Source organism: Capsicum annuum, chromosome 12 (genome assembly GCF_002878395.1).
Source record: "Capsicum annuum cultivar UCD-10X-F1 chromosome 12, UCD10Xv1.1, whole genome shotgun sequence".
NCBI classification, from domain to species: Eukaryota; Viridiplantae; Streptophyta; class Magnoliopsida; order Solanales; family Solanaceae; genus Capsicum; species Capsicum annuum.
In genome coordinates this window covers 45,191,398-45,207,124 of record NC_061122.1, presented here as the reverse complement: position 1 = coordinate 45,207,124, position 15,727 = coordinate 45,191,398, and the positions used below count along the sequence as shown (strand labels likewise).

General features: G+C 36.1%; 1 pseudogene; it reads left to right on the top strand.

Annotated features, from left to right (window-relative positions):
* The first annotated feature begins 508 nt into the window (after positions 1-508).
* Positions 509-14,952, top strand: LOC124889602 (annotated as a pseudogene).
* The last annotated feature ends 775 nt before the right edge of the window (positions 14,953-15,727 follow it).

Below are 15,727 nucleotides of genomic sequence, written 5' to 3'. Positions count from 1 at the left end.
GTGCATCCTACGACAAAAAAGTCACTGATGATTTTGTAGCACAAGAAATTACGCTGCTACAAACTGATCTAGACGTACTAGCAAAGCATCTTGAAATAGCGACTTCCAAGAAAGTAAACATAGTATCAATACAAAGCTTAGCTTCCAAAGCTTATGAGTCAGAATTGGAGGAGGAAGTAAATTATCTGGATTATCAGTTGGCGGGCTTTCAATCCTAAGGAAAAGGGAACCAAGGTAGGAACTACTATGATAGATACAAAGACTATAATAGAGAGCTAGATGGTGACTAGAGAAAGAACGATGAATACAGAGAAAAAAGAGATAGGTACATTTCGCCTGGCAAAAGTGATGCAGAATTAAGAATGAAAGAGATGCTGACTAAGCTGATGAAGTGTCAAGAAAATCAAGAGATCAGCCTTAAGGATATTAAGGCTGACATTTTAGGGTTGATCCAAAAGGTCGAATCTCATTCCATGCTATCAAGCAGTTGGAGCACCAATTTAGGAAGATGTCAGCAACTCTGTACCAAAGGAGCCCAGGTACCCTTCTAAGCAACACTGTGCAAAATCTGAAATACAATGGTCGTGTTCTTGCCATTACCATGAGAAGTGGTATTACTACTATGGATCCCCCACTCCCTACTGTGAAAGCTACTATTGATGAAACACTTGCTGAGGATTCAGAAAAGCCAACAGGTAGTGATGATGTAGTTTCTAAGGAAAGAGGTAAAGGTCTAATTATTGAGCAAGAAATAAGACAAATTTCGAGACCTCCCCCTCCTTTTCCTTAGAAACTAATGTAGAAAAGAAAGGAAGGAAAATTCAAGTGATTCATTGTGATGCTGAAAGAGTTGAGCTTGAATATTCCTCTTTTCGAGGCATTGGAGCAGATGCCTGGATATGCCAGGTTTAGAACAGAGCGACGATTGAGGATGTTGATGAATTGTACCACTGTAGTGTAGTCACTACGAGGTCTTTGGCTTAGTAAAAGAGTGACTCCAGAGCATTCACGATACCATGTACTATTGAGTCATCCCGATTTTCTAGATCCTATTGTGACTTAGGATCCAACATTAATTTAATGCCGCTGGCCATACTCAAGAAATTAGGTATGAACCCTTCTGAACCAACTTCAATGCGGTTATTGATGGTTGACTGCACGATAAAAAATCTATGGAATATCTTTTGATATGATTGTGAGAGTGGAAAATTTCATATCCCGACTAACTTTGTCATTTGGAACTGTGATGTTGACACTGAGATACCCATTATATTTGGAAGACCATTTATGGCCACAGGTAGAGAAATGGTTGACATGGAGAAAGGAGAGCTAAAATTCAGAGTCAGCGATGAGGAAGCCACCTTCAACATCAAAAAATAAATGAAGCAGCCTACCAACATAAGGGTAGTGTCGGTGATTAATTGTATTGATGACCCTAGAGGGTACTTCTATGGGTATCTTGATGAATTCTGAGTAATCAAGATACCCTCTTGTGCCACAACGTTAAATCAAGCACTACATGAGAGGAAGACCATGGTCTTGTTGGTGAAGTCTGAGTAACCAACACAGTCACGTCGTGTCGCGACGTCAAATCAAGTGTTGAGCGGGAGGCAACCCACTATTTTAGTGTTCACTTTTTGTTGTTTGTTTTTGTAGGTTTTTAGCTCTTGGACTTACCTAGAATATGGTAAAATTGATACATTCATCCATTTCTAGGTAAGGCGACTATGTGACGACCCATCACGGTCACAAGTCCCATACGGGATAGGTAAGTTGAACAATAAATTTGAAAAATCAAAATTTTGAGGAGGAAAAATGGAAAGTTGTGGACTTGAACATCTATTCATACTTTTGGGACTGTAACATTACATTTCGGGACCATTAATAGCTGGAAAAATATTGAAAATCCAAGTTTGGAGTATATAAAATTGGGCCAAAATTTTTAGCCCTACACCTGCTGGTCGCAGGTGGCATTTGCACTCCATGCCTGGCCGCAGGTGGCAGGCACAAGTAGCTGTTGCGGCTAGGTCATCAGTAGGCCAAAATTTTAGTTAAAATTTTTGGCCCACCAACACATATATAAGACCTAAAATATTCCCCCATTTATATTTAAACATCCCTAGCCTCATTCTAACTCATCCAAATCCTCAAAACCTTATTTTTCTCTTTGAGTTCAAACTTCCTTCTGAAAACATAAACTAAACCCATACTTAAGTAAAGGTTAAATTGACACTTGTTTGAGATACCAACTTGTCCAATACATAAAAAACAATTTCCAACTTTGATTTTGCTCGAGTTTTTCATTGTTCACTTCTGGTTCATCATAAAAAGGGTAACTTTCTCGGCTCCTAATGGTTATGTATTGATTTATTTATCGTACAAAAAAGTTGATATGTGTATTCCCATGCAAAATATATAGATTATATCATGATTGTATGAAGGATCCTTGAAGTAGCCTATAATCTCAATGTAGGGCATTGTTTTGAATTAAATTCTAAGGTTAGTCCCTAACCAAAAGTTGAACTTGAATGAATAGAATAATACCACAAGTTGAGCATGTTAGTTTCCTTGAAAATCATGATTCTTGATAGGTGTGTGCACATTGGAATTGTTGGGATTTCAAATAGGTTATAGGAATGTGAAAATTAATGAAAAATTTGAACTTTTCAAATTTTGAGTTTTTCTTCAACTTTTACTACCCCTTTTTTTTGTTGGAAACTAACGACTGATTTTTTAGGTACATATGGCACCTAAAGCTGCTAAGAAAAAGAATGCCAATACCTCAAGGAGACAGACAAAGTCTCTTGAGCCTAGTGGTTCAATGGAGGAGTACCCGATACAGCGACATTGAGACACTATAGTTGGGGTGATACAAAGAGTTACTAGAGGCCAAATGCGCTAGGATACTCAGGCTATTGCAGCATGGCCAAGGATAAAGTTAGTTCGAATGTCACCCCCACATACTCCTCCACTAGATCATGATTATGATAAGGATGAGATAGATTCTGAGTCTAATCAAGAGGTTACAACTCAGGACCCCCAGTTTTAGGAGGGGCCCTAGGATTTATCTAAGAATGCTGAGCAGGAGGAGTCATCAGTGGTACCTCAGTCTGAGGAGGTTACCACCACACATGTAAAATACTCAGATGTACCCAGTCTGAGGAGGGTATAGAGTAGGCTTCCCTTGATGCACAGTGCAATAGAGGCAGAGTCCTACACCCACACATGCCTCGGAGGTAACTCATGATAAGAAAAATCTAAGGTCATGTTTAGAGAGGATGCAAAAGTTATTTGATAGGGACAGTCATATTAAGGAGGACAGACGACCTAGAAGGCTTATTTATAAAGAGCGTCATATTGATCTATCTGGTCTTAGTGGAGTGCCACAGTTGTAGGCTTTATTTGATTGATATCAATTAGAGTGGGTAACTAGACCACTCGGTTTTTGCAACTCAACTATGGTACGTGAGTTTTATGCATCATACCGAGCTACAGTAGTTTTTCTTATGCTCAGATTTCCAGGCTTAATGAGGCATATGGAACAGTCATAACTTGATCATACACTAGTGAAAGGGGTCAGAGTTGATCTGTCAGCAGAGACTACTCATTGGCTCATTTTTGGTACTGATTATATTACTCCCACATCTACAGCTGAGTGCAACTATAGATTAAGAGTCATACATGATCGACACATTATGTGGAATGTTGAGCACAGATGAGAGAGGGTTGAGATGACTAGGTCTATAGCCACCTATATTTCACCTTTGGGTGAAGCTAACCCATGGATTAAGAGTCATTGTGTGATCAAGAAAGTCCTGTTGATATTTGAGGCCAGTTTTTTTGTGGTTGATGATCAAATATTGAGTGTTCTCCACTACATCAGATAATTTGTTGACTTAAGAAGGAGCAACCCTAGTTTCTAGTATGATGGCTATATATTATATTAATTTTGTAGTTATCCTCCAACATAATATCTATGTAGAGCATTTGGGAAGATAACTAATCTGCCATTTTTTTAATGATTCAGAGGCTATGTGATGAGGCTGGTGTACCTAAGATATCAGGAGTAGATGAGAGGGTACGTGCAACGGTTACTACACAGACAAAGAGTATGAAGGATATGACATGCCCAAGCCTTCCTAGGAGATTTACAGAACCAGACAAAGTACCTAGGGCCCAGACTGAGGGCCCAAAAGTTTCCACAGAGCCCGGTGATGCACATGGAGGCGATGTGGGTATTAGTGTTAATATAGAGATAGGGGAGAAAAAAAAGGCCCTAGATATGACTACTTAGGGTAAGGGGACACCATCCACTTCTTCATCAACCCTAGCTTTGACCTCAGAGCCAGTTGGCGTATCTTCAAATCCTACTCACCTATCCACTACAACTCCTACTACAGGAATGATTACTATATCTCTATAGTTCTTGCAAATCTTAGTGGATAGTCAGACGACCACTGATGCTCGAATAAGGGTCGTAGAGATTGAGATGACTACCCTATATGGGCAGATGAGACCTGGAGTTCAGACTAAATTTGAGCAGGCAGAGCCTATATGAGAGGCTGCATAGAGAGTTACACTGTCTGAGCTAAGTGCTGACTTCTAGGCATATCTTGATAAGTTTAAGAGACAGGTTACAACCAAATTTATAGAGATAAGGGGATGGATCTAGCCCAGATGAGGTAGGATTTTAATATACTATGAGTAGAGGTACACACTCTCGCAAAAAGCTGTGTAGCAACCATTCCCTCAGTTATACTTCCAGTGGTCTAACTATCACCCCTGCACATACTAAGATAATTTGATTTCTTCACAAAGGATGAGGAGGTGGTCCCGGTAGTTTGGGTCCAAGAGAGGTCACATTAGAGTCTTATAGGATCTTGATATGCCATATGAACAGGACATTAAAAGGGCCAGACATAATTTGATGTGACTTCCATCATTGACAGGCAGAGGCATATGAGATAGCCATGAGTGCATCCTCTAGTAGTGCACCGCCGCCACCACCACCCCCGCCAACTTATATGCCTATATCTGGAGATTCCTATGACATAGATGCTTATCGCGTCCCACGTATGTTCTAAATTCCCTTTGTTTTGTATTGTTTTAAAGCATTAAGGGTGCAAAATGTTCTAAATGCTTATCGCGTCGCTGCGGGATTTTGTTGTTGTGCTTCTTTTCCTGTAGAACCAACATGTATAGGATAATTTTTGTCGTATTGTGTTTTATTTCGTATTGTGTTTTGTTTTTGTGTAATTAGGAGATTTTTTAAGTATTTAGGGCAATTATAATGTTTTTATGGATTTTTGAGAAAAATGATAACCCTCCAATATTTTGTGTTTTAGAACTGTGTGAATGTATTTATGTGTGAAAATTGTGGATCTTATTATGGTATGGCACTTGTGGTCGGCACTTATGCCCTCCCTGCAGGACGCAAGTACTATCTTCCCCCAAGGACAACGCGCAAGTAGGGACCATAAGTGGCCACCGACTTTTTTTATCTTATTTTATTCGGGCTTTGATTTTAGGGTTTCCTCATGTACTATAAATATCCTTTATATGTTTTTAGTAGAGGTTACGCAATCTTCGTACTTACAAACATATTTTGATTTTGAGATTTGATTTTGATCTTGGAACTCTCTTGTATTAACTTCAGTTGATAAATTCAGTTACGATTTTGGGTTTTATACTTCTTGTTATTGTGATTTCATCTATGCTTTGAATCATGAATGTTGTTGATTACTTCACAAGCATGAGCTGCTAAAAACCCATAGTTAGGGTAGTGAAAACCCTGGCAGATTGACGAAGTTGGGGAAGTGTTATCGTTGTTCTAAATTGATACCCATACATGTATTGATTCATCTTCAATAAAATAGTTTTCTTAACGGGTGCACACGTTAGGATCCCGCCTAGATTATTGCTACTTATTCCAAAAGAGGAGTAGTGACTAGGGAAAGATAAAGACAACAATAATTTGGATTTTAACTATCGATCCATGCTTCAAGGTTTCATCTTAGTAAGATGGTTATATTTCATCTAATAGCTAGAGACTCAAAAGGTAATAGTTAACTGGGATCAGGATAAGGGTTAGTAAGGAGACATCCTGAGATTCAAAAAGTAAAGGGTGAAATACTTCTGCTCGTCCAAAAGACTGTAAAAGGTATATAACTTATCAATTATGCATGCAAGGTATCGAGTTGGTTCAGCAAAGCACGATAAGCCTATGGAGTTAAGAAGCCAGGGGAACATAATCCTAGTGTTCACTCATGACTGATTACAATCGAAATTGATACTCGGCACTTGGTCGACCATGATACTCAAATCCCCCTATTTACTTTTCTAGTTCTACCCATTGATTACAAAAACTGAGAGCCACGATTCCATGTATTCCTTTCGGATTCGACCCCAACCTTTGTTGGGTTACTATATTTGGCAGCAATCGTATCATCTTCTTAGAGGAAGTGTCACTTGGACGTCACCAAACCTTAAGTTTCCTTGACACATAAGTCACCACCTTACCATGCTGCATAAGTACAAAACTAGTTCCCACTCCGGACGCATCACAATAAACAACAAATTCTTTAGTACCCTCGAGAAGCATCAAAATAGGAGGGGCATCTATTCTCAAAACTGCCCTCACAAGCATTAAACTATCGGAACCTCATCTTTCTGAGTTAACTTAGTTAGAGGGGCATCTATAGAAGATAAAATTTCCATGAACCTCTTGTAGTAACTTACCAGACCCAAGAAACTCCTAATGTTAGTTGAAGTTATCAATCTAGGCCATTTCTTCAATGCCTAAATTTTTTGGGGATTCACCTTAATTCCTTCACTAAAACAATATGATCAAGAAAAGATCGAACACTTAGAAGGAAAAGTGTTTTTTTGTATATAGGCCTTCGTATAAGATAGGATTCTCATTTCTCCCGCGAAATCTAGAAAATGGAAAAGTAAGTGATTGTTGTCTGCTTAGAGATTTTATACATGTGATTCATCCTAACAACTATCGATTAGGTTTAAAAATCTGCCTAAAGGATATGAAAGATTACTACTAAAAATTAAAGGTTGTCTTCGAGAAAGCTCTTAGGTTTCATCATGAGTACAATAGAGGAGCCCATTCTGTATCATCTTTATTTGTGAACATTAATGTGTTTTGTCTTATTCATTTGATGAGAAATAAAAATAAATATAAAAAATTTGAGTGGTTTCCCCAGAATTCACACTTCATAATTTTGGCATATAACTCTTGATCCATAAGGGTTTGAAGTATAACCTGAAGATGATTGTCATTCTCCTCCTAACTCTATGAGTACACCATGATATCATTAATGAAAACTATAATGAACAAATCCAAAAACTGTCTGAATACCTTGTTCATAAGATTTATGAAGGTTGCAGGTACATTAGTCAAACCAAAGGACATAACTAAAAATTCATAATGCCCATACTGGGTTCAAAAAAGTGGTCCGGGGAATATCAGCTTTTTTAACCTTTAATAAATGTAACCCAAACGAAGGTCTATTTTGGAGAAACACTTTGCATCCTGAAGCTGGTCTAAAAATCATTAATTCTGGGAAGAGGATACTTATTTTTAACTGTGACCAAATGTTCCATAGGTTTATGGCACCTTCATTGCTTTAAACAAGGACTATATGCAAATACTTAGGCTATTTTGTTAGATATTATATGTGTTTGTGTGTGTGTTGTAGGGAAAATAGGTTAGAAGTGAGTTGGATCAAAAATATAAAAATAAGTTAGAAAATCAAACTTACTGACTGGACTACGAGTCATTATATGACTATATACGACTCATAGCCCAAGTCGTGGTAGTAACAGTGAAGGTTGTTGATTCTAGGAGTAAAGCTAAGGCTGACCACGGCTCGTTAGGAGTGACAATGAGTCATGATGTGAGTTGTTCTGAGCAAACTAGCAAAAATTCCTGAGAAATTCAATTTAAAGCCTAGTGGAAATGAAGGATGACTATGAGTCATTATGACAGGGTATGACCCGTAGTGACTAGTAGTTCTGAGAACTGAGCAAAAATTCAAAAAGGTAAAAAACTACTAGAGTGATAAAGAGTCCAACAACTCGTAAGTTTTGACTACGAGTCATCATCACTAAGTACAGAATGGAGACAGTGAGCTGACAACTAGTCATCATCAGTCCATACAACTTGTTGCCTGAAGCATAGCCACTGCCGACTTTATTTTCCTATTTTGTGTTGGTTAGGTTTTCTTTGTTATTTTGAGAAACTATAAATCTCCAATGAATACTCTTGTAATAGGTTACGAACATTATACTCTTACAAATATATATTGATTTGAAGATTGACTTTTGATCTTGGAATCCTCTTTGTTCTTAGTTTTTGATTGATTAATTAATTCGAGACTTTGGTTTTTTTACATCAATTATTTGGGATACTATTCATATGTTTTCTCTATCGAATTCCATGGATTTTTTACAACCAAAAACATTCGCAACTTGTTACTTTTAACAATTTGATACAAAACCCCCTATTTATTTTCCTGCACTTCTGGCCATTTTGATAACGCTCAACTGACTACTATGATTTTGGTGTGGAGCGGTCGTTGTCAAGTAACCCAATGTAGATTGAGGTAGAATCTCAAGGATTTAATGTTATAGACTTCAAACCTATGGGTGCTTAAGTTAATAGAAGGTTACCGGAATGCAAATGGAAACAAACATGTATAATTAAATCGGGGGATTTGCTTGAAGATTCTTCACACAAACTTCAATTAGTACATGGTAAAGGCTATCTTTGGTTTGAATTCAAGATTTGGAGAGATCTTGGGATTATGTATTCTTAGAGGTAAAGCATGTGGGATAATGTTGGTTTGTCATGGGATTTAGTTGTTAATTAATGGATAGGCTAGGTCTAAGATCATTAGGGTAAATCTTTAATGATTTAATCCATCGGCTCTTTCGAGCACCTAACAAGTGTGGAGTTTATATAACCACCCAAAACCACAACCAAGCATTCCTATTTCTAGGATGATGCTTTTGACATGATTTACATTCCCTAAACACTTATTTCTAAGATTGCAAAGGGTAGTAAACCATAGGCTTAGTTGTTCACCATTGCTTTATCCTTCGATAACCCTCTTTAGAGGATGTTATGGGTTACCTAATATTCACCTAAATCCCTCTTTCTAGGATGGCAAAGGGTTTCTAGAGCTTGGAGCTTTTACTCATCAAATCCATTTGGAGATTTGGAATTTTCACCCATCAAATTCTACAACATAAGCTCAAGCATTGGTGAAATGCATACTCAATAACTAAATCCATGCAAACACAACAATACCCACTCACTACTTCACTCTAATTCAACATAATCCCAAGACTAAAGAAATTAGATACTTATTAAATAAGGGAAAAGAAATTTACAAAGTAATGCATCCATGGAATTCATACTAAGAGGGGATAAAATGATCTTTCCACAATCCAATTTCACTAAATTCTCCTTGAAAACAAAAATCACAATAATATAAAAACTATCTAAAGTTCTATTTTTCTCTTCCCCAAATTGTAGGGTTTCTCCCCATGTGTCTAGAGTGTTTTAAATTCTCCATATAAATCTTGACTCGGCTGCACAATTTACCAAACTGCCCTTCCTTTATTTAACCCGCTATGCCGCGGTCGCGGGGCTTGACTGCGATCGCACAATTATGGTCGCAGTTAAGACCGATCGATCACGTGATGCTGGCCAGAAAGTTCAAATCTTGTCCCAATTGGTCTTTTAGGACAAGAAAAATCTGGTCGTGTCTCGTCCTAACAGGCTCCGCCGCTAAAGGTCGTTAGCGGCGAGTCCAATAAATCGGTCCTTAAAACTCTTTTGCAACAGAAAAAATCTGGTTGTAATTGCCTTTTAGCAATGTTATATCTTGTCCCAATCGACTAACTACCCGATCTTAATTATTATTTTACGACGAGCAATCTCGTCCTAAATAGACTAACTACCTCATCATAATTATCTTTTTGCGATGGTATATCTTGTCTCAAATAGACTAACTACCTTATTGTAATTATCTTTTCACGATGGTATTTCTTATCCCGAATAGATTAAATACTTGGTCATAATTATCTTTTAGCGACGGTATATCTGTCTCAAATAGACTAACTACCTCATCGTAATTATCTTTTCACGACGGTATTTCTCGTCCCAAATACACTAACTACATGGCCATAATTATCCTTTAGCGACAAGCAAAATTCTTTTCCTAGATCAACATTTAAGGACGAACAACATCTTGGTCCTAGATCAACCTTTAAAGACGAGCCAATTTCTAGTCGTAGATCAACCATTAAAGATGAGCAATATCTCATCCTATATAAACATTTAAAGATGAGCAATATGTCTGGTCTCTAATTGACCACAAATGAGCCTAATATCACAAAATAATAAATTTAATCAAATAAATACCAAATTGCTATTGCAAATCTCGATACAAAAATATGATATAATCATAGACCATAAAACTTAGTTAACATCCCATGATATTAGTTTCACAAAAAACATAGTTACCATCCCGATCGAACTAGATATGATATCAAATTTTTCATAACATTTGAATACATAACAAAAAAAATAATCAAGTAAATCCTGTTTCTACTGTTTAAGTGATCAACTTTCAGTTCAAATTGCCAGCTTCTATCACAGAGCCAAAAAATAATCAAGTCCTCAACTTTCAGTTCCTACTATTTCACCTAAATCAAGTAATTCCTACAATAGTAAAGCAGAAATTTAGTACTTTGCTTCACCTCATATGCTCGACATAAATCAAGTAAGTGAATATATCAAAGAATCAAATTCAACTTTTAAACACTCAAAGTGCAGAGATAAAGTAACAAGTATCACCCAATATGTACATCATATCTTCACACTAAGCATAATCAAATACTTCAGCAGTTAACAATAGAACAAGTTCAAGAGTATACACACTGCATCTATTCTACTTTAATAAGAAAAAAACTGTAGTCAGAGAAAGAAAATGGGCAAGAAAAGGTAAATGACCAGTGGCAGACTCAAAGGAGAAGGAAAAGCAAAAACCACGAGAAACAACAAAAACAACAACAGCAATGCTAGCAAAAAACATATAAATCCAAAGGTCCATAAGCTTCTCGAAATGTAGATGTGTGTGCTCAAAAATAATAAGAAGAAGCTGGATTTGAGAACAAGGAGTATTCTTTCTCCCTAACCCTATGATCCCAACGGTTGTGTGACTGATTTTGTGCATGAATCTGATGATGATGTGGCTGGTTTTGTGGAAGAATCTGGTGGTATTGAATTATAACGCTAAGAATTCAATTTAAAGTTCAAGATTTTATGGTGATTCAACTTAAAATACATAAAGAGAGTCTTGTAATTCTTTTTCTTGCAGGATCAATGTGATGCTAGGTTAGAAGGGGCTATTGACCAACCTTTGATGGTCCTATAACTTTATAATCAAACCTCAATGAGCTAGTTCATGTAGTTCCTAAATTTGATATTAGTTGACAAGGCTGCTTATATATACCTAGTTCTATTTGATTACCAAAGATCAGAAAAAAGCTAACCAAGGAACATAAGTTTGATAATATTTGTCTGTACAGTAGAGTGTAATGGTAAGATTTAACCACAAACTTCTAGGGGAAGAAAAAATAACAAGAGTTACTAATAGTACCAGTTCCATCATTTCTTAAGAAACAAAAAAGAAAAATAAAATTACAGAAAGGATGGATCAATTTTTATTCCAAATTACACACAACTAGAGGAATAATAGGCAAGAAAGTTTTAAATGGAATATAAAGTCACTTACATATATCCCTATCCGCAGACACACTGGCAACTCTAGAAAATGTACCACACAGAAAGAAAAGAGTTTTAATACCTGCATAAAAAATCTGTCATTAACTGAGATGATCCTAATATTGCACATAATATAATGATATCATCCCAAAATAATGAAACAGATAATTTTGTAATTTCAAGGAAGATCTTATTTGGTGTCATAACAAATCATCCTCCCTTCATGACCACGTTCATATGAAAATGTATGAGTCATGCATCTAACTGATTTAAGTATTATAATTGAAAGCAAAGGTTATTAGACATGGTATGACAGACACAGACACCAAATTTAGGATGCGGTATCTATTCTCGCTAATATTCAGATGACAACATCATTTGTGAAGTGTGTCTTAACTAACTAAATGATTATAAGGCATTAGAATGTGCCAAATATCAACATTCCAAGTCAAATCTCATAATTTTTGTAGGAAAAAAAGGAATAAGACGAATTACTTGGACCCCTGCTTAGGGTGACTCAGATGATCAAAGTGGCACCAAGACAAGGTAGAGAATTTATTTTTTGAGGTCAGAAAGGAGAACTGCAAAAGTCACCATGTAAAATGATGCACTTAAATGGTAGTAGAAATAGTCTATGCAAGGGTAGAGGTCACTTAAGGATCATATGCTTATCATTCTCTCTTTGTTTGAAATAAATACCATATTCAATATACTATACCCTGAATAGGGAAAACTCTATCTGTATCCTTACGTTCCTCCAGCTCAAGTAAGATCTAGAAACTACTTCCAATATATAAGTTTGACAACCTTGTGTCCTGTCTCATTACTACCTACAACAATTCTGTAGTTTCCTTTTGTAAATATTTACAACACTTAAATTTTATTGATATCAATATACTACCTTTAAAAAGATACTTAATTCTTTAAAGTTTCATTTACAACAGTAAACAGGGTCTAGGAACTGCAACAATAATAGTGTTGGGATACATTTACTTCCAGAGATAGGAGTACCTCCTTTTATTGATAATCAACAATCCACTACAAACATCAAACTTGATATTATTCAATAATCCTATGGCCAGTTCATAAATTCAGAAACACCAAACACTTGCTACAACTCTTGCATTTAAAATATCTCAATCCAATACAATAAAGATTATCCCACATACCAATAGAGTATTAAGGTCATTCAGAGTTACCTCATAGCACAAGCGACGTTCCTTTACACTCTTTTGAAACTTGGTGTAAGAACAGTAGACCACTCAAGAATCATGACACAATGATAGGCTAATCCAGGTAAAAGCATAATCGTGACAAAGAAAAAACAATAATACACAGTAATATAGTTCAATATGACTATCAGGGGCAGTAACCAGAAAAATTAAGATGGAAAGGTACACACCAAAAATGATAAATAATAATAAAATGGACAATAATGTAGCTATCATAAAACCAGATTGCATACAGCTAAGCTTGCACATAGTGCAAATACGAATATGAAAGGGATAAATAGATGAACACCACTAAGAAGTATGCAGTCAGGGAGGGACATTCAACTTTCTATTGATATAGAGTTCATAGGTATTGCATTGGTATTTTGTGTGATGGTCCTTAAGGATATCCCCATCTATAAGAAAATAACTTTTTACTGTATTTTGAGCACAACAGGAGCAAATCTCAAAAATGGAACAAAAGGTAGAGAATGAAAGTAGCATTAAATAACTTTCAGTTTTCATGAAGTAGCCTATCTGTTAAAAACTATTTGACTTGAGGAAAGGACCATCTCTCTATGCTATTTGTTCACAAAAAGGCCAACCTACCCAAATCACAAGGCTAGAAGAGCTATCCACACGATAATGAGATTCAATCAACAATCAATAAATGCCATATAATGAGCTAAAGAGATAAAATAACTTGAGCAAAAGCCATATGAAGACCATTAACATAAGCCCCATTATATCAGCTAATCTACTTTTTACAAACTTCATGGATCACAAAGCTGAATGTCGGTGTAATGTTAATCAGCAGTAAAATATTAACCTTATTTCCAAGATAAAAAATAGTATTTTCCTCTGGTTATGGCAACAAATGTTCTCCTTGGAATATCTAGTCGACAAGCGGCACATTCTTTTATAGTAACTACTAGTTTGCTTCATATGTTTGATTGAAGATTTAAAGTACATATGTTAGCACTAAAACTTTAATATACTTGTACCAAAATGTTACATAAGAAATGTGGTGATTTTGACATTTTTTCATCCAATATGACTTGAACAAAAGCAGTTGATATGGCTCTTGACTATGGCTTCATCGAGCCATGTAAGTGTAAGTGTTCTTTCATCGAGCCATGTAAGTGTAAGTGTTCTTTCATCGAGCCATGTAAGTGTAAGTGTTCCTAAACTCATCCCGTGTAAGTGTTCTTTTATGATGCAAATCTAATAGCTCTATCAAATAGAAGTATGTTCTTTTATAATACAAATCATACAACAAATAAATTGTACCAGGATTAGCTTTGAGTCTCATGCTGTAGATGGAAATGAATGAAAGGAAACAAATGTTGCCAAGAAACAACTTTCTTTATAATGAAATAGTCCTTCAAGATAATCAATCGAGTTCTTTTGAAAATTCAACTAGGAAAAATATGGAACCAACTTCTCTTTTAACTCTTAACAAGGAAGCACTAGATTAGTTGGAATTTTCTTTGACTATTTGGGAGAACATACTATGTGATACTGATCAAGACATGATGAGATAGAGTTCTTCAATAGACTTGGATGAATCTATTAATTATGCCGATAGCCCTACTATGTCTTACCCATAACTAACTGTTGACATTGAATCTAAGGTTTTTGGTATTGACATGAATTCTAAGCCTAATGAAATCGCTACGCCTGATGTTACTCCACCTAAAAACCGAGTAGAGACTGTTAGTAATTTGCCAACATGATTAAATGATGTATTCTAGGAATAATTCCTAACTGAGAACCCTGGTTCTACTACTGATGTAAAGGCAAAAAAAGAAAGAGACAGAGAGCAAAATAGGTGAATCCAAGATAGTTGAGAATGGGAAATTTTGGTGGAAAACAAAGACTGTAAATAGCCTTACAGAATAGTTGGAACATCTTACTCTAGTAGATAGATCATAATGTGGCCGGTTATGTACTATTTTTGATAAATAAATGAATCATAGCACAGGGCGCAAGTCCTTAAATAGTAAAACTATTTTTAAGAGATGAACTCCAGTGGACCCCTTTTCTTCCATATAAAAATTACAACAATCAAATAGTGAGTAGTACGCAAAGTAGAGGCACAAAAAGCAAATGCAGATGCTGAACGCTATTCTCACCAGTAGGCCACAAATAGTGAGCCGTACACGAAGCAGAAGGAAGATAAAGGACTAGCCGCGATTGGGAAAGCACAAACTATGTACTTAGTATCCCTTTCAGAATTGAATCACAATTACTCATTCAGACACCAACCAAAATAGAACCTTATTCAGCAAAATAAAACCTTAAAAAGGATTAACAAAAATTACATGCTACAGATACCAACCACTTGCTACAGTTTATGCATTTTAAATCTTTCAAAACAAGGATCACAACTGAAGAACGAAAAAAAGGTAGTACTTCTATACAAACAAGCCCGATGATCAACGATATAATTTTTTCAAACCTGTCAAGAATCCAAAAGCCTTTACTATTGGAATGACAGTTTTTTGTCATGATCAAGATTGAAGGATTATTATAAACTATGCAAAAGTAATACTGATTAGGATCTTCAACAACATCCCGCGCTAACTACCCAAAAAAATTACATGTAAATACATCTTATACTTTCCCCAGCACATTACCTCACTATACATATAAATATATCATTGCCAACGGTCTCAAATATGACTACATCCACATCAGTATTCTAGTC